Source organism: Topomyia yanbarensis, chromosome 2 (genome assembly GCF_030247195.1).
Source record: "Topomyia yanbarensis strain Yona2022 chromosome 2, ASM3024719v1, whole genome shotgun sequence".
Taxonomy (NCBI): Eukaryota; Metazoa; Arthropoda; class Insecta; order Diptera; family Culicidae; genus Topomyia; species Topomyia yanbarensis.
This window is the reverse complement of record NC_080671.1, coordinates 399,830,363-399,851,665: the sequence shown is the minus strand read 5'-3', so window position 1 is coordinate 399,851,665 and position 21,303 is coordinate 399,830,363. Positions and strand designations below refer to the sequence as shown.

The following is a 21,303-nucleotide window of genomic DNA, read 5'->3' as shown; positions in this document are numbered from 1 at the left end:
GAAGTAGCATTTCTAATAAAACACTGTTTAAATGCATTTTAGTTAGGAGGCTTTTTATATCACTACAAAATTTACATAATACATTTCTAATTCATAATAATAAAATTCCGGCGCCAGTCATGCTAGTGCCCCGAGTGCACCACGTTGAGAAACTCTAGCGAAATCATATTTGAGCAACGGCGGCTGCTCGTTTAGTGTACCACTAATGGGACTTCTGCGAGGATAAAATAAAACTTGTAGTATTTTCTGTAAAAAATCAATTTATTCAAAATACATTTGTATAACAACTGGTCTGATTATCGGGAAATGAGTTCGAATAATTTAAAAGTCAACAGGAGCACGTGGGATTTCATTTCGTTTGCACACCAACCAAGCATGGGTAAAATGACGGCAACAGTGTAGAATTTTTAATTCGCAGCGGCGCAAGTATGATTTTTCTAAATATGATTTAATGTACGGCAAAATGTACATATCTCCGAAACGGTGCTTCGATTCTATGTGATGTAAGCGGTGGAAATGTTCCTTATAAAATTCTCAACAAATGTATGTAAATATAAAGTAGTACTTGCATAGGAAATATAAGAGAAATTTGAAAATCAAAGCTTTGCCGGTACACCATTCGAACAAAACACCAAATTTCGCAACTTAAAAAATACTAAAATGTAGCTTAGACGATGCTCGAGTTTTGTATGTTTTCCTTTTTTCGAAATTTTTTACCGGCGATTTTTAAAAAATCGGCAAAGCCCCGCGCGCAATTCCATTAAGTTTCCCCTTAAGCTTTTTGTTTCCCCTTGAGTTAGCCGCCGATTTATCCTACTTTCCGATTAAGATATCGACGATTTATAAGTTTCTCATAACATTACAAATTCGGCGCTCAATAATAGTAACTAAATGAGAATTCCATTCGCCTGTAATTCATTTTGCCAGGGGTAGATTTAACTGGACGCGTATGGTGCAACTTCAAGTTCGAGTTATTCTATCATTCTTAGATGAGCATATGATCCAGCTCGGGTGCCTAGAATTAAAAATCTTCGGAATCTTTGGTTGATATTCCGAAGACGGTTTCTGGCTCGGGTTTTCAAATTTTGAAATTCTCGGGTTCGGGTCGGGTTCAGGTTTTACAAAATTTTCATTCTCGGATTCGGGTCGGATTCGGGTTTTTCAATTTTAAAATGTTCGGGATCGGGTCGGGTTCGATTTTTTCAAATTTTGACGTAGGACTACGTCTTTGTTTTCGATATGGGGGTGCACTCTGCAAATTCTACAAAAATGGTATGTAACGAAAAGTGGTCCAATTTTAAACGCATATAATTCAGCCAACTCACGAAAAATTTTCAAATTTTTTGCACAAATCGCCCCGAAATACTTCTAAGAATAGATTCCAATAGATAAACCCAAAGATTTTTGATATCATAGCATTAAAAAATTAAATAATATACAACCTTGTCAAAATATCGCGCATTTACACACAGAAGACAGCGTTTCCCAAGCCCTGTACGACGGATTGGTGTACCTAGTGCGCAACGCTTCTATAAATGACGTCATCATCGACTATTTAAAGAACGGACTTGACCAGACACGCTCAGTTCCCTGTTGAACGACTGGTGAAGCAGATCACTGCGCTGTGTTTTTTACAGCCAGTGTAGCTGAGCTAGAAGTCCGTTACACTGGCTGCGGAGGGATGCTACTCTGTGTCGTCCAACAGGCGACCGCTCCAACTGCTTCCTAAATGTCGCTGTAATGTTGCCAGTAAATTTTTGGTTTAACTAGCACATGTATTTGCTATTTGTGCTTGAAATTAAGTAATGTAGTGGTAGTAATAAGCTTTCCATTTTGGTTTAAACGCAAGGGCAGTTTTTAAAACAGGATTTGATTAATTAGTTTAGCTCATCTAAGCAATTTTATCAATTCTGTAAATTAAAAGGAATTTTACGGAACTTGGTGAATTTGGCCCCACTTGCAACTGGTATAATCAACCTGCACAAAGTGTTGCATAACGCAGAGCTGTTTTTTGGAACAAAATGTGTTATCATTCAACCCTTCGCTATGCAAAATCACGATATTATGACAAATGGGCTAAGCGCGGCCGTTCCTTTCAATCGGGAAAGGCCGCGTGGAATTTTGGTGAAATGCGCTAATAGTGTCGTGGTGGTACTAGTTGTCTCTTTCGCTCTACCCATCATCATCAGCGTTGACTCATTTTGCATTTTGCGCTTGGGTTCAATGTTTGGGGCGATTGTGTTGGTAGGTAGGGGAACTGGCGGTAAAATGAACACGTTAAGCAAAAACATTATTTTCTAACTAATAAGTGAATGAGATATTACAATCACCTTATGTTTCTTGTAGACATGTTTTGTACATATCTGGTAAAAATACTTCGTCATAAACACATTTTTTCAAACATGATTCTTGATTTCTAAACATGTCCAAAAATGAGACATGTTTATAGCGAGTGGGTAAAATGAACATGTGGCGGTGGTAAAATGAACAGCTTCTGGTGGCCTGCAAAATGTCCTGTATGTATGCAATGCGCAGCGTTGGAAAGCATTTTCCGATCAATGCTAATATCCCAACAAATCATGAGCTTTGCATACACACAGGGCATTTTGCAGGCAAAAAAATTGTCACGGAAGAATTGAATTTTCATGACGTAATATTAACCATTTTACAATCCTGTGGCATCGAAACACATCTACAAACTTGGGGTTATTCATGGGTGTTTGAACTTTTAGGATCTGTTTGAGAGCAACTAGAAAGCTTGTTCTATACATGAGATGTGATTATATTGTCTAAAATTTAATTTTTCTTCACCGGTCCGGGTGTTTTTTCCCACACACTAAGTACTAAGAAAATAAATATTTTACATGAAGTAGTGTAGTCCTACGTCTACAGTTCGTGCAACCCCATAGGGCTGCCCCTTGTAGTTTTATAATTTCGGGCTCGGGTCGGGTTCAGGTTTTTCAATTCTAAAGCACTCGGGTTCGGGTCGGATTCGGGTTTTTCAATTTTAAAATGTTTGGGATCGGGTCGGGTTCGCTTTTTTCAAATTTTATAATTTCAGGCTCGGGTCGGGTTCAGGTTTTTCAATTCTAAAACACTCGGGTTCGGGTCGGGTCCGGATTCGAACCATCTCTAGTTCGAGCTCGTGGAGTACGAGCCAGTTTGCCAACTCATGCGTAATACTGTCAGAACAAAGACTTACATCTAACACCTCTTCCCTGCCAGATCGTGCAAATGTTAGGCGATTTCCTGCATTAAGTATATGCAAAAGTGTACTACTTAAATATTTCATCAATTCGGTGCATCTCAACTTGATATCTGAGCTTCCCAAATTATGTAAGTGGAAACCCATTTCTGCCACAGTACGACAACCCTTTTGAAATCATCAGAAGGTGAGGGTTCATTATGGTTTGCCGAACAATGGACGTATTTTCTATTCATGTTATAAGCAGTCATATTGACTGCGACAGTACAACTATCGCGAGTTGTGAGGTCAGATAGAAAGCATGCGCCAATAGCACTATTTGCAAGTATACACGCACGAGACGTTTCACGTGAATTTGTCATACCATTTTTGTTGAAATCTTCGAACTTCATTGTCGCTGTACGTATATACTGAAGAATAATCTGTGCTACTCTAACCATACTCGATCACAACACTACACATTTCATCATCAGCAACTAAATAGAAGATACTAAACATGTTGGATTATAATCAACATCGAAAATGCATCACAGGTAGGCACTGTATACACTGGTCTTAAAACTGCTTTCGATCGTGTAGACTACTCTCTTCTGGAAAAAATCGAGGACTGGGTGCCCCATCAAAATTTCACAAGGTGGCTTGAATCATAACTCGTAGATCGTTTTCTGTTTGTGAAATTAGGAAGTAACGAATCAACTTGTAGGATGTACCTCACGGGAGCAATCTTGCATCGTTGCTTTTTACTTTATTCTTCAATGATGTTTTCTGTGTTATACCCCGAAGGTGCAAGCTTATATACGTTGATGATCTGAAACTATTCCTGATTGTGCGATCGATAGAGGATTGTATCGAACTTAAACGACATCCAGATGCTTTCTGTAAGCGGTGTGATCGCAACTTGTTGGCTCTCAGCGTGTTCAAACGCTCGATAATATCTTTCATGCGCAGAAAAACTTCAATTATCTGGAGCTGCAACATCACCCGGCAATCGTTTGAGAGAATGTCAGTTATCAGCAACCTTGGTGTACTCCTGGACTCGCAACCAGACACCATTACTGGCTTCGTAATAAGAATCGCCAACGAGTTTACTGATCCATATTGTTTGCGGGCACTGTACGTTTCGCTTGTTCGGTCTATCCTGAAAGCTTTATCAGCCATTTGGTGTCCTTATACGAGCATTTGGACTAACAGAATTAAAGCAGTATATGCAAGATTCCTCTGGGTTGCTCTTAGAACTGTGTCATTTGTTGGGAAAATATTGACTGACCAAATTGATGCCCAAGATATTCTCGCCCAAATAAATATCAATTTCCCCGAAGGTGGACTCTGACCAGTTTCATCACGTCAGGAATGTTGTACTGCTCACAATCAAGAAGTTCTGAAAAATCTAAATGGGACAATGTTTATGCGTACTTTTGCAACTCCCATAGACTAACAACTACCTAACTTCATTTAACATTGAAATTATTTGTTTTCATGTTTGTTTATATCGCGATCAAGGGTGCTGTTATAAGCTGATCAAAAGAATTTAAAACGTTGAACCCAACTTGCAAAGTCATAAGGTGTACTTGGCTACTACTCCTTGGCAAATGCATTTTCAATTTCAGTTAGCATAGTTGAAAGCAAATACCATCATTTATTATAGATTGGACATCGGAGCTATGATAATAATATTCTAAAATAGCCACGTTCGCTCATATATTTAAATGAAATCCTCTCTACTCCAGCATTCCCTCTTATCCTAAAGCCCTCTTCAACCTCAAACAACGTCGTGCAACTATGAAGGTCAGATTACCACATGGTTACTCTGTCTGGTTTCTCATTTTAATCGTTAGTAACTCTACCTTAGGAGATTCGGGATTATGCTTTTTTTTAAATCCTGTGCATGATGGTTACTTGTCAATAAATTTTTAGTTTAATTCAGATCTTGTGTGTATAGTACCGCCTGGTGGAAGAATCTGTACCCATGTGTTTTCTCCATATATTTTGATAGTGTTCACCATACAAACTTAACAACTGGTGCCTACTTGGCTCAAATTTGGAAAAGTCTGAGAGAGGCGTGAAAAACCACGTTACTGTACATCTAATTACACCTATTTATCATAGAATATGATAGGGGTCCCTTAGTTATGCCCAGGGTCCACGAGTAGACTTAAGTCGGCCGTGAATGGCATATTTAAGTCCTGCCAGGTATTCTGTCTTCAGCACGGAGAAATACTTTGACTTGAGGACCCCTGTGTTCAATCACTTCTCACGTCATGGGAATAGGAACTCAGTGGATCAATCCTTGGCTGAGATACTTCAACCCGCCGGATGTCACACGGCTTCTAGGCTGATTTTGTCCGGAGAAAAATAATAGGCTGTTATCAACCTCCTGGTGGATCAAAGCCATATCTGTTGTTAGTGGCTTCTTACGACATGGGAACAGAAACCAAGCGAGTTCGTTAAATTGCCTGTAATTTGTAATATCCAGCAATGAAAAAATGGAACAAAAAGATTGTTTTTGATTACCAGAATTCGAAGAGCTCTGACACTTTCGATCATAAACGGTTGGAATGCTCCATCTACGACTATTAAAGTCACATCTGCTTTGCTTCCGGTTCCAATAAAATTCAGCTTGCCAAGCGTACATTGCATTCGTTCATCCTACCCTGCCCTTAACCACCCCACTAACCTATTTTGTTCACCTGTTTTACCACCCAAGACAAATGACATACTCGTGCTTTCTCCGCACTTGCTCGTTTGCTACCGTACGTGAAAAAGTACCCGCTAAACGTCACCTCGTTTCGCTCCAGATTGTCAATAAAGCGAGGCAAAACCTACCACTACCCCGCAGCTTCAAAGCATCCAGCCGCACGGGGAGATCGCACCGGGTCGTGTCGTGACTGTACGATCGTGTCGCCAAACCTGGATGTGGTACGACTCCGCGACACGCGACGACACGGTAGCAATCGTAATAATTATATGCTTCTTCACCGTAATATACGATGCGGTGCGGTGCGGTGATGGTGGTGGTCCGCTGAACAGCGGAAGCCGCAACGGCAAGGCCAACCAGGTCGAAGAATCCAGATCAATAAATGCTGCGCAGTGGTGAAAACAAAAGAAAAACACCTGTTCCAAACAGTTTGCAGCCTACCGCTCAAGTGGCCACAAATTGGGATTTATTCCGGAACCCGAATAAACACGAAACCGACGCAGGGAAACGAATAGATCAAATAGGTGTGATATAAAATTAGAGACCTCAATTCAAATCAACACGATAGACGTCGAATGGATTATCTAGATGGAAAGAGACCTGCGGAGATTCGAACCAGAATGGGACTAACGGTACACCGGCGAGTCGCGGCGATTGAAAGAGATCGTAAATAATTTGAACAGAATTCCTGGAACCTCAAAATCACTGACCTTCATAAGCAAAGCGTCATTTATCACCTTCGGAGATTGGAGGCGTTGAACGTTCCTCAAAAAAAATCGCAGCACAGCACCTCAGTGGGTCACCGAAAATACTTTAAACTCAATCATATGGTAAACGGGTGTGAATTTGACCGCACGCGAAAGAGGTCAGCGAAATGCCACAAAAGAACGACCCTCAATGGAATGTAAATCATCGCCCTCGTTGCGCGACGGTCACTGGGTGTGTGTGTGTGTGTGTACATGTGAGCTGTCGCTGGCCGCTCCTCACGAAACCGGTTCGAATTGGGCTCCTTTTACTTTTGTGCGTTTTCTTTCGAGATGCAAAATATCGACCGTACGCTGGCGGGGCTCGATCAGCGGATACGACGACGGGCAAAGGGTCAAGTCTTGACGTCAATGAGTTTGGTGTTTAGTTGGGATTGTTCAACCTTGGGTATTTGTTTATTTTAAATATGAGTAGGTGGGTAGTAGATTTAACCCAAGTTTATTATTGTTACTTGTTTTAATATGAACAGGGAATGACGATCTTTCCAGAACAGTAACAATAAAAAAGTGATATCGGGATAAGCTTCATATTAACACAATTGTATCGTTCTCACTCTTTTTCGTGCAATCAAATTTAACATCCAAATTACGTAAATATTTCCAAATAAATTCTCGTTTCATAATCATAAATCCTAATAAAGCTTTTTTCTCTCACCTTTTTCAGAATCACCCATTCTCACCGAACGACAGAAACCGCACCACGCCCGGAACGTACTATCACGAGTACAATCTGTCGTTAATCAACTGACCAATCATTTTAGGCTACTAGGTGCCTACTGCCGCCCGAAGTCGCACTGAGCTCAATTCCGGCTGGCCGGAATACGCCTCGCGTTTATCCGTGTCGCCATCATTGGCAGAGCCCCGCCGCCGGAGTCGTAACTTTTTAATGATCCGTGTTTATCAGCCACCGTTCCGAGTGGCATCCCGTATTCTTCGGTTGGCTGAGTGACCGACTGACTGAGTATCTGACTGCTGCCAACTGCTATTGCTGCTAACTAGTGCTGGTAAGTCGACACTGCATTTACCGTAGGGCTGCCTTTTCATGGGCGCAATTACTGCGCTGTACCCAAGAAGGGGTGTTATGGGGGAAATTAAGACGCGATATTTTATCACCTTTAAATTGCCGTGTTGCAACTGCGGGTGGTGTGAGAGAGGGAAATGTTGATGTTAATTTGATGCAGGTGACATCTTCACCGGCTACGATAGCTTTAGGAATGTTTATGTAGCGATAGTCGGGTTCAGTAAATAATCAAAGCCCATTAAACATGTAATGCTTAATGAAAGATAGATTGAAGAGTGATTATACTTATATTGCGGAAAAGTTGACCAGAGATATAGGTCTAATTGGAATCATTTTAGTCTCTGGTCGAATACGTTTCCGTTATGCCACATTGAGATTGTGAGGAAGTCACATCAAGCCATAGCTTCGGATAAATAGTTCTTATTCGTCCGTTAGCTTTTCATTTTTCCTTTTTCTCTTCTCTTCACGACGGACTCAAGTATACTTTTTAGCTAAGTTGCTGCTAGAATAGTGTAGCATACAAACTATGATGGCGTCGACAAATTTTTGGCTTCCAACACAATCAATTGGATGTTCTCTTATATACACTTACAACCTTTTTCATTCAAATCGTACAAGCGCTCGTGGCCTTCGCGATAACACTAACGTGGCACAAACGCGAACATGCAATCGCAAACATTCACACATACTTACGCTCATGATCTCGCCAACATTAAAACGCCCAGATAATTAAGTGAATGTTTTAGCACCTATAAATTTACAAACACGGTCATGAACCCACCGTTCGTTCATGTCCGAAGGTCTCTAAACTCGGTCCTAGCAGCCTAGCCTCAAGCCTTCAGTTGGACCAAATAGAAAAAATGACGCTCACATTCACTATAAAATACGTTCCATGGCGACATGACCGGCAACTCCAGTGATATGGGGGAACTCTCTTCTAACAGATGAACCGTACACTGAAAATTAAGAATCAGTCACGGACCGCGCGATCATTCAGGAACACAGACGAATGTGCGAATGGGCATACGGTTATGTTATACCCGCTAGCAGACGCTACGGCCACGATCTCGCAAAAATGAAAACACCCCGGTAACTAAGTGAACGTTTAGCACTTATAAACTCATAAAGGCGGTCTCATGCTTGGACCTACAAACCCATGTGTTCACGCGATCATGAATCGTCTGAAAGTCCCGACCGAATCCCTTCAGTTGAATCAATTTAAAAACGTTGACGTTCATATCCACTAACCAACGCGTCCTATGGTGACATAACCATGAACCCTAGTGATATGGGGAATTTCACTCTCTTTTAACATTCAGCACGTTAACATACAAACGCTTAAGACCTTCGCGATCATCCACGGGAACCTACAAACGCTCGTGTTTTCTCGATAATGTATCGGTCATGTCCGGAAATCTCTACCTTCGGCTCTAGCAGCCTAGGTCCATGCCTTAGTTGGACCAAAAAGGCTTATATCCACTAGACTACAAGTACCATGATGACATGACCTGGAACTCCAGTGATATGGGGAAACGCAGCTTCCTTCTAGCATACCATGCACTCATACAATACAAATACACGCGAATCTGCGAATGGCCACACGGTTATATAATCAAATTTATGCACGAGAAGTTATATATACGCTAGCACAAGCGACAAACACTTTAACATACATACGCTCGAGCCCTTCGCGATCATCCACGCACACCTACGCCCGCGATCTCGCAAGCAGGATAACATCCCGGTGACTAAGTAAACGTTTTTGCGCATCTAAATTTACAAGCGCGGTCGTAAGCAGGAACCTAGAAACGCCCGTTTTCGCGCAGCCCTGGCAGCCTTTCAGTTGGATCAATAAAAAATGATGCTCATATGCCGTGGTGACATGACCGGGAACTTTAGTGCTAAGGGAGAACTCACTCTTTTCTAGCATCTGTAACCGTAAACCGAAAATTAAGTATCAGATTCAAGATTTTCGCGCGATCATTCTATAACACGCGCGAATATGCTACACACAGTTATTAAATCGAATTAACACACGCCAAGTTACATACTCACTAGCACACGCGACATACAAACGCTTACGCAATCGAACACGTTAACGTACAAACGCTCGAACCCTTTGCGATGATACATCCATACATGATCGTGAAGTCCCTATGCCCGCGCATTACTGAACCGTACCCTGAATATTATATTACGGCCCTCTACAGTTGGCCTTAAGCAGTGTTTTGGTGATGGCATTTTCCGTCTCGTCTGCAATTGCAGTGAGTGATTCTGACGGGGAGAACTTCCGAGACCATAGGTCTGCCTGCAGCCCCAATAGGGTCACCATCGATAAAAAAAATCGTTTGTGTGAGTACAGTACAGTATGATCCGCCCTTGATTCAGTTTAACATATTTTAGCTAATTATCACTGATAAAAGTTAGGTATTTTCGAAATAAGGCTGGCGAGTAAATGACGGGAATCGATATATGAAGCCATTTTGAAATCCCAAATGGCGACTTCCGGTTTAGATAAAAATTCTATAACATCAGAAATGTGGGTATTTTTAGAATGGAATTGACGAGTACGTGACAGTAATCCATGTCGGAAGCCATTTTGAAAACCAAGATGACAATTGTCGGTTTAGATAGTCTCAATAATGCCAGTAATTTCTAAATGGCATTGAGGAGTGGATGACGGAAATTGATATCTAAAGCAATTTTGAAGACCAAGATGGTGAATTCTGGTTTAGAATTCTCTATAACCTCATCAATATGGGTATTCTCTGAATAAGGTGACCAGTAGATAGCGAGAATCGATGTCTGAAACCATTTGGAAATTAAGGATGACGACTTTCGGTTTAGATATTTTCTCTATAACCTCAACAATGGGAGTATTTTCAGAATGAAGTTGACGAGTAGATGACAGAAAGCGATATATTAATTCATTCTGAATAACAAGATGACCACTTCCGATTTATATCAATTCTCTATAACTTTAGTAATATGGGTATTTCCGGAATGGGGTCGACGAGTAGATGACGGAAATCGATGTCTGAAGCCATCTGGAACTCCAGAATGGCGACTTCCTGTTTAGATAACCTCTTTATAACTTTAACAATTTTAGGAATAGGATAATTATATATAGCAGATTTAAATAGATAGATTTGATAGATATGGTTATAGAAAATTTTATTCAACTGGAAATCACTATCTTCACACGACGTCACTCATCCATTTCCATCGTCTACTCGTTATGCCCCATACCTATATCGATATGCCCCATACCTATATCGATATGGTGTGGGTTATCGAGAATTTCGCTCAACTGACAGTCGTCATCTTGCATTTCAAAATGGCGTCAAACATCAATTTCTATCACCTACTCGTCAAAGCCGACCGAAAAATACTCTTATTAGACTTATCTGGAATATTTCTCAACCAGAGATCGTCATATTAGATACTAAAATGGCGTCAAGCATCCATTTGCATCATCTACTTGTATAGCCCGTTCCAAAAATACCCATATTGTTAGGGTTACCCAGAATATTGCTCAACAGGAAGTTGCCACCTTGACCATCAAAATAGTGCCAAACATCGGTTTTCATCACCTCCTTGTCCAGCTTGTTGTAGGAATATCTTAATGCACTTCACTTTCCTTTTGAATGTATTGGAGCCACTCTTTGCAGTGTCAACGCTTGTAGATCTGAAAACCGGTACTCGAAGACGTTCTTTGATGACCTGTGATATCCTTGAAACTTGAAATTCAAGTAATATACAGAAAAAATCCACCAACCTGTTACTTATTACGCTTGTAGCTCTTAATTTCTGTATTTCAGAAAGATTTTGGATAGCCATAAGCATCAAATTGGGCTCAATATCTCACGCAATGTTGCATTACTACTCTCTATGACTATGTACCGCATCCATAAATGTTCGGAAAATAACTGGTTACGCTAGAAACTCTTGGAATACCTGGAACAAGTGTAAATATCTACCTAACTGTTTGATAAAGAAAAGTATTAAGTTATATAATCATTGAGTTTTGTGAACTACTTTGACGAAACAAATTTTAATAAAAATCTGAAGCGAACTTATTTTACGATCTAAATCCCAAATAATTCTCGAAACCCCGGTTTCGTTCGTAAATGGAGGGTCCAGTTTATTGTATGACCCTCTGGACAGTCTGGATATATTAAAAGAGCTAGAGGCTTCACCGAAGGTGCAATGAACTATACGGATAAAAATTATAGCTTTTTATCACTCTGGGTTAGGAACTGTAACACATCCTCGAGTTTTAGCTTTTTGGGATACGCAATTGGATTACTGCAACTCTGTTACATTTTAGAGAATATAAAGTTTCATAATCGTAATCACAAAGATCACAGGAATAATACTCAGCACGCTGAATAGTAACCGTGTCCAGTCAGTTCCCTGACTAGAATACTGAAATTGTACTTGAAAAAATGTAACAAATTCTTCGATATTTTCGGACTCACATTCCGGCAAAGTTTTTTGGACGTAACTACGCCTGTGTTTGGTTTGTTCGAATGCAACCCGAGAGCGAATCAGGTGCTTTATCCAACTAATTGACAGTAGTAAAACTGATTCTGAACCAACGAAGTCGGTCGCAGCGCCTGCTACGCTTCCAGTAATAATAACTGGGTAGTGGCTACCCACAAAAGGTAGATAGTATTTGTAACTCTGAGTTGCTGGATTTGAATTGGACATACGATAATTAATTTCAATCTCAAATCTGCCGAACTAAATACGTTTCGAGCAACCGGCCTGTCCGGATGCCATGCAATATCTACTAAGCGAATGAGATTACTAACAAGGTGTACCAAACTACGTATGCATTAAGTTGTCGCTAAATCATTAATAGCGAAGAAGAATTCTCACATTGACGGTTTTAGAAGGTAAACTACAAGTGAATGCAAGGCCGCTCGTTTAAAATTTGGGTTAAACTACCATCGACGTCGAACCAGAGCGCTGCGAACGACTGTAATTTGAAATATAGTACTCCGATCTGAATGAAATTTCCAACAGATATTTACGAAAGTATGTACTTTTAGAACATGCTATAAAAATTTTTTGAGCTCAAACTTTCTATATAGCCATTTAAAAGTTCAACTGATTTGAGATGGAAAAAGGTCAGACTGAGCGGTCAAAAACTCTTCGCCTCTTCATTGGTACGCAGTCACGTCTGGGTACAAATTTTACAATTGTTTCCCACCATGCTAATAGAATGTATCCTGTTGCAGGTCCATTAGTAACAAAATATGAGTGAAGTGATCATAGCCTCTTTAAATTAAATGATTCTATCTTTTCCCGGAAACTTATACGGAACAAAACTTTGAAGCGCCCATTTGATCAATTCGGTTATCAACTTTCTACGAGCAGATGTTCAATAAACTCAATTACCTGAAAAGAACTCAGGGGCAGTCGTCAGTGATGACTCCGTACATACTGAAAAGTGTGTGTATCAAATATACAATTTTCATACAGCATTTCATCTCCGTCAAACGAGTAATTACTATCAGCAGTTCTAATTGATCGTACAAAAAAGTCTTTGATCCTGAAAATAACTTATTTAATCAACTGGTCTTTACCGCTCACAGTTTTAAGATTACGATAGGTAACAGTATTTAGCGAAATATTTAAAATGATCTTAAAAGATATTTTCATGATGAGATAACGATGATTCCAGCTCATGTGGCACGAGCAAGTTGGCCAGCTCAGGCTTAATACTGTCAGAGCAGATAGCTACACCTGACACGTCTTCCCTGCCAAATTGTGCAAATATTAGGCGATTTGGATTGAGTATATATAGATTGCTGTTATTTAAGTATTCCTCCAATTCAATTCAATATCTGTAAGGGTTTTCATCGGTTCCTAGCTCGGGGTTACTGGCGCTACTTTTAAATGTAAAGATAGTGAACTTTGTTTTAGCAAAATGCTAATTCCGGAATAATGTTCACGAGAAGATGACGGGGATTGGTGTCGCCACCATTGGTTATTCCGTAATGGCGTCATTCGTTGCTATAACTCTAGAACTGTAGTTATTTTCAGGACGAGGTTGACTGGTAGATGACGGAAATGTATGTCTGATGCCATTCTAAAATCCAAGTTTATGACAAATTTGAATATTATCGGAATTAAATTGACGAGTAGGTGACGGAAATCAATACTTGACACAATTTGCAGTTCCAAAAACTGCTATTAAGTAAAATTTTCTATACCCCCAGAAAGTCCAGGTCTTTGCGGAATGCAATAAATGACGACAATGGATATGTACACAGCGTGGTTTGAGCAATGATAGCGTTGAGTACGTGAGATAAGGTAGAAAGGAGTTACTTGGGCCTTACGCATCACACAAACGCTGTTGAGAACATCTGGGAAGAAATTCCCCCAATTCTCACACGACACGGATCCGAATTCTCTTTATTGTGGCATTTTTGATATAGTCCTACCCTTAATCGCGACGGAATACTCGGCAGTACGACTACTATACACAAGTTAACACCATCTGTTTTAGCCAAACATTTGGAACGATATCAGTATTTCTAGTATGATGGAGCTGAATAAAGGTGCCAGGTGAATTAGGATAGCAATACTTGAAATAAATTGCCAATGTGTAGCTTCAAGCAGTCATTTTTACATTTAAGGTCCTAAAATCAAAGACTCTTCTGCGGTCACGTTATTATCTACGTTTTAGCGACTGCCTGAAGCTCTAAGACGATTTCACTTGAATTTCAAAACGTTGTGCACTGAGTGGGTTAAGATGCCACTAACAAAATTCGCTCGCAGAAGAAATGTCTCAAAGAGTATTTTGAGTAACGATTATTACTAATAATTGCGATTTGCGAAATATGACATCCCGAATGACTAAACTTCATTGGTTTGAATGCTCACGTGGGGGTAGGATACTGGTATGATAAGCCAATTATTGTATGTTTGAGACTAAAGTTGTGGTACCGGTAGTACCGATATCGGGAATTCCGGGAATACCGATCAATTTTTGGTACAGTAATACCGGTACTGATTAAAAGTAAGAACCGATATTTTCGGCACCATGCAAAATTTTTGGTAAGGAATATAACTAGAGCTGAAACTTGACGGGAATCAAAATGTCATCGTTAACGGCATTTTTAATTATTTTGATAAAAAATATTAATGTGACTTTGTACGTATTAACAACGAGCGGAACAGAACTGAAAACATGTTTTGGTGAATTTTTCATAAGCGAAGTTCCGATTAGTTGCCATTATTCGTGTGTGCCGACATAATTAGCCTTGTGGCTCAAGTCTCGTTTATATTCGGTTTGCTTGATCTTTATCTATAAAAAAACGAACACCGATTGTGGATTTGGCAGGCGCATGAGTCGCTTTGAATGGTAAGATTGATGGTTTGCCGATGAGCGGAGAAGACACAAGCCAGTGAGAAGACGTGGTGTACATAGGAGGTGTACAATGGAGTGCGACAGAGAGAATCAGGCTACTTCATTGGCCTGGATTGTGCTCGAGATGTGATAGAAGGGAGAACACAGTTTAGCAAACTTAGAAATATAGTGTAGAATTACTGCTGAAAATAGGGTTTCTATCTACCACCATCCTTACCGCTATAATCTAACTATTACCTAAGCTCGCCAGATCTCGGAATCAAAGCCGATACCGCATTAGAAAAAATCTTTAGTGTGAGTGTAAGTCATACATAAGCTGACCAACTTTGACGAAAAAATCCGTACACCATACCGCAACGAAGCGAAATCGTTCATCACGCTCAGGCAAACGGTTTTCATAGTGTACGGATTTTTTCGTCAGAGTTGGTCAGCTTAGTCATACATTAAAGATGCTTTGTTCATCAGAATACTTGTTGATCATGCAAAAGCTGATCAATAAAATCACAACTTTTGAGGTTTAATTTCACTAAGAAATCGTGTAGTGCACTGAATGCACAACGTGTTGAAGGTCGTCTTAAATCGTCCTGGAGCTTCAAGCGGTCGCCTAAATCTAGGCAATAACGAGCATTATTCAATCGATAGTCGATAAAAAATTATGTTGAAAATTTCATAAACAAACCGTAACCCTAATAATTCAAATTAAAAGAGTTTGGAATGAATCTTGTATTAACAGTAGAAGTAACCATGAAATATCTATGTTAGGACTTACAAAAGATCAAATAGATAACTTGAGTATATTAGTTTATTGCGATACAATTAAAAATTGAACAGATTTAGAGAACGTTAGAAACTTTTTTGAGGAGTACTTCACGGCTATAGCCAAGGCCTCTAGGCCTCCAAGGATTCTGGAAAGTTTCTAACACGTTCTTTCAAATCTACAGCAGAGTAGATTGTATTTTTCTGAGGAACTAGAAACTATTGCAAACGATATTAAAATTTAATGACAGAGATCTAACCAATAGAAACTGGATGTAATTGAAAGTTTTGAAATTTATACACCACTGCCAGCATTCTCACTCAACCGCGGGAAAGATATCGCATGGTGACTTTCAAACTGTTGCATAAAAGTAAAAAACAAAAATGTAACATTCTTAAATGTCGATACAAGGCAAGTGATATTGAAATTAAAAGATTTTGAAAAATAACATTTTTAATACTACTAATTACTTCATTTTCGGTTTGTTCTACTACGACATAATGTGTATTGTTAGGTCGTGTATATTGTGGTGCTAAACGCCTTAAGATTCCCTGTGTACTAAAGATTTCAGTTAATAATATCTTAGGTGGTTTCGGTGTGACAGCATTCAAAACTGCATTTATACACTTCCAAAGCAATCTTACTCAATACCGTTTAGTATTTTTAGATATGATACGTAATGGAGCGGACCACTTTCTATGAATTTGCTTCGACTTTTGATTGATTGATTTAGATCTCCAATTTAGCAATTTTAATGGATAATATAACTCGTGGGGTAGTTTTATTCTATCGCAACAACTAAAAATAAGCAAAATATTGTGGTACTTATTTAAAAAATGAAGGGAAAATCAGGTGCGACTAAACTTCTTGGAATTCACTAAAGTGCAAATCTCTCTCATTTCGCTTTCTCCCTCTTTATTCTCAGAAGAAATGTTTTATAAACGGTTTGAGCTCATCTCACCAAATAATAATGCTTTGCTAAATTTGACATTCCCAATGATCATTGGCTTGAATGTTCACATGTTCACGGGTTCGTTGATGTCGCTGGCGTAACAGAGGGAAAGGCACTGATCTCATAAACCACTCGTCTTATGTTTGAGGCCCGGTCAGATCCTTGCATGATCATGTCACCAGCCCTTTTTTGTCCTGCACGCTTCGAATCGACTACGCAGTCCGTCGAAACAGTAGGCCAAGTTCCGCAAAGGAATGCAGTACCAAGGCTTTGTAGTAAATTGTATTTTGCAAACCCCTGGGTGCAAACATCAACAGAATCTTAATAGATTTAAAACAATTCACAGAACGTGACAAGCACGCCAAAAAGCAATCACCGTCTCACGGTTACATCTTGGTATGCCCGTTCAATCTCAACAGCACTTGTCCGTTAAAAACAAAACATGCAACGATGTTGTGCGATAATATCACACAAGGATATTATTTATCAAAAAAAAATACAAAAAAACAAGGAAAAATCAGTGCTTCGAAAGGTTACAGCGGTCGATATCTGCTAGAGGGCATACCTCAGTGTCCAACCAAAACAGACCCGTTTTGTTTTATCAAAACATCTTTGTTCGTTGTTTTTCTCGTCGGTTGTGCAGGTATTCGCTGTGTGTGTGTAAACATATCTGGAAGAGCTGTTTTTTTTTGGTTTGCGCAAACGACCGTTATCGCACGAAAGGCGCAAGGTTGGTTTGTGCGGTAAAAAAAGGTAGAAAATACATATTTGTTCAGCAGAGTGCCGCAATCTGTCCCCGTTGTTTATGTGCACTCTTTGCGTACCTATGTACTACGCGCGCTATACACAATTTAATACGCCTTCACCACGATGTGGATGTGTCTTGCTTGCGGTGAGAACAAAACGGTAGAACCGATTTCAATGCGTGCCAAAAGTGGCAGAAGGCCGGAGGCAGAAGCTCGTAATGTGTCTGAGCGGCGGTTGCATCTTCCCGCTGTATTTAGTAGCGTTGCTGCGCTTTTTCCCATCATAGATGAACTGCTTCCAAAGATTAAATGGCTGTTCTGAACATTTTAACAAGTAACTACTGCTCGTTATAGCCTAGGTAATGTACATACGCGCTGGTTTATATAGCCTACGGCTCACGGTTAGCATTTGTGTAGATGTTTTTTCTTACTTACTGTTGTTTTAATTGCAACCCATTGCCGCCGGAGGTACTCTACATCCAGGTACAAAGCTAGTACAACTAGCAGGTTGTTGCTGTCGAGGTTCTTCATTATAGTTTTTATCTCATTCATAACGCGTACTTATGGCAGATGCTGCTGCTGCATACATAGGTACGTACTGCTCAAAGACTCGGAGGAGCTGAGTTTTGCACAATGATGGAGAACAAAACAAAACGCGTCGCTTATTGCGTGCTGTGAATAATATCTTTATCTTGTCGAAGATTGAACGGGGAGGATGTGATAATGGTTTCTAACTCTGCTTCGAGTCGGTATACATTACACCGGTTTTTCAATGATATTTATGCGTTGATATCTCACGGTACCAATGAGCTGAAATGAATTGTAAACTCATTTTCTAGTAATAACTCGGAATTTTAAAAGATTCGTTACAAATGTGTTCTAGTTTCAAGTGGTGATAAAACTTTTTGTTCGGTTCTGGTGCCTAAGAGAAATAATGATTTCATTAACCACGTAGACTCTTGCGGAGGACGTAGGGGTTACTCAAAAGTCTACGTTTGTGGAGTGCTGGTATCCCTAAAGTGTAAGTAGCTTAATTCTTCTTTCTTTCTTTGTCGTGCAACTAAATATGAAAGAGTTGTCTTTGGTTCACATTCGGTAGGTTGAAATATCTCCGTCAAGAATTTATCCACTGAGTTCGTGCTACCGTGCCGCAAGAGGCAACCGAAAATAGGAGGTGGAATCAAGCTGTGTCTTTGCCGAGGATTGAATGGCTGGAAGGACAAGAATACATGAGCCGCAAACGGAGTATCATGGGCCCAGCCCTTGTTGTACCGAGCGGATCTCTGACACAGTGGATGTTTGTCTACTAGCTCGTATGTTCACCGCTAGTTAGCATTGTATGCATCAGATTATCACTACAAGCTAAAATAAAAATGGAAATGTTATAGCCTACAACTTTGCCGAAGACTGCGAATAAATCCAGCTTTGATGGAAGTTATTAAAATTTTAATGAAGGGATGTCTGATTCTGTTTTGCATGGAGCCAAACAGCATATAGTGCTGAATCAGTCGTATAATTCCAGGAACTTTTTTGTTTGTGAAATAGCTATTAAGTTTAGGAAAGCAGTATGTTCAGAAGAGCTTTACTACATAATATGAGTTATTAATCGCCTAGAAAATTTTACTTCCACATTTCAACGGATAGGGGGCGCCAGAAGAGAAATATAATATGGATTTTCAGATAAATTACTACAAATGTATGTTCTACAACTTTGTAGAAGACTTCTAGACTCTATCTCTCACCGTTGAAAGGTTAGTGTATGCTGTAAAATGTGAAACTAAAATTTTCTAGCAAAGAGAAGACGTATATTATGTACTAAACTTCTTCCAAATATACTATTCAGCTAAACCCAGCCGTTAATTAGTGAAATAACAAAGTTTATGGGAATCGACTACTGATTCACTGATAGATTTGGAGCAGCAAATAGAACAAAATATCCATAACATCGTAATTAAACAATTATTAATCTTCGAGTTTGTTCGACGAAAGCTCTTTGTTGATGTTTTGACATTTTTTTATGAAATTGCGTGAAAAATTTTTGATTTGTGACAAAAATACAATTTTTCAAATGAGGAAAAGACGTGATAGATATGTCGCTAACCAAATTTTTAATTAAATTGTTACTTTTACTTGTTTCTAGAACTTTGTTTGAATTAAATCTGTCAAGTTATGAATGCGTAAATGGTGGAAAAATATTTTTATTAGTTTAGAAGATGCGTTTTTCAAAGAGAAGTAACGACGCCGGTGGTTTAGTGGTAAGCGTGACCGCCACTCATTCCAGTTGGTCTCAGGTCTGGGTTCAATCCCAACCGAGGTTGTTGAGATTTTTCTGAGGTGAAAAAATCTGTGGTCACGTCTTCTTTCAGAAGGGAAGTACAGCCGTTGGTCCCCGGTCCATTAGCTGACGGATCGATATCTAGTCCAGATAGTGGAGTCACCTATCTGGCGTCGGTAAAGAAGATGTAAAATCCAACTTTTCTATACTTACTAACAAATATTTCCTCCTCCCGTGATACTTGTGGAGTGCGCAGTAGTATATGCGGCCTCTAGCAAAAGCAAGTATCGGACTAACATTCCGTCCCTTTCCTAGCTAGCATCTGTTCAAACTAAATGAAGAGCCTTGCAAAGTTCAACAACTTTTCTAAACATATTGTAAGGTTAAGACATTTACTTTTAGCAAGAAGTTCAAATTCCTGCTAAGTTTACATTCTGAACCACTGTGCATTCTAATGATGTGGTCTTTTGTGGAATTTGTGGTCTTTTGAAATCCAACCACAGTTTGATGTTTTCTTCTCAGCACATCGGCCTTACGAAGGTTATGAAATAAAGATTTATGCTTGGTTTATTAGATCCAAAAATGATCTGTTGGTTTCACCTATGACTAGCAGCTAAAAGTTTTGATAAATAAGCTTGTAAGCAGTGATTGCCTAAATCCAACATGTACGATTGATATGTCCCAATTTAGTTTTAGAATTTATTCCCCTTGCTTTTAGCCTGTCAGTACAATTTTTGATATTTCTAGTGAAGTTGATTTTTTTTATATTTTTGACATTTTGAAATTTCTGTAGTTTTTTGGATTGTTAAGCATTTTGTTTTTTCCACATTTTTGAAATTTTTGATTTGATATAATTTTGGCATTGTTGACATTTTTTACATTTATGATATTCAGATATCTATGACAATCATGACGCTTGTTATAAACGTTTTAGTATTTTTTCGCCTTGCTTTTAACCATTCATTACAATTTTTGATGTTGCTGACATTTATTATATTTTTAACATTTCTGAAACTAGCGTAGTCTGCCCATAAAAGCATAAGAGTCCCATATTGAAAAACAGCATGCTGAGAAAAACATTGTTAAAGATTTATATTTTCATTGAGCTTTATGGATTGGACAACCATGTTTTGGTATTTTTTCGATGCTTTCTAAACAAACCTGGTAATCTTATTTGTGCATTGTGATTCAGTGGTGATACAGAATACAATCCAACAGATAACTCATCTTCGACAAAAATCAATATGGGACTCTTATGCTTTTATGGGCAGTAAATTCTTTATATTATTGACATTTCTACATTTTGGCATTGTTGTCTGACACTCCTGACATTTGACATTGATGACATTTATACCATTTATCACATTCATGTAATTTTTGACATTTATGACATTTAGCACATTTGTAAAATTTAACACATTTGTATTATTTAGCACATTTGTGACCTTTAACGCGCTTGTCAAATGTAGCTCACCTGTGAAATTTAGCACATTTTGATATTTAG

General features: G+C 39.2%; 1 protein-coding gene across 2 annotated transcripts in view; it reads left to right on the top strand.

Annotated features, from left to right (window-relative positions):
* Nucleotides 1-21,303, top strand: part of LOC131684914 (uncharacterized) — a 334,000-nt gene that overhangs the window by 256,914 nt on the left and 55,783 nt on the right. For both annotated transcript variants that reach the window (XM_058968165.1, XM_058968163.1), the window contains exon 5: nt 7,329-7,668. The gene's annotated coding sequence lies outside the window, so the exon portion shown is untranslated. The remainder of the gene's footprint in view (nt 1-7,328; nt 7,669-21,303) is intronic.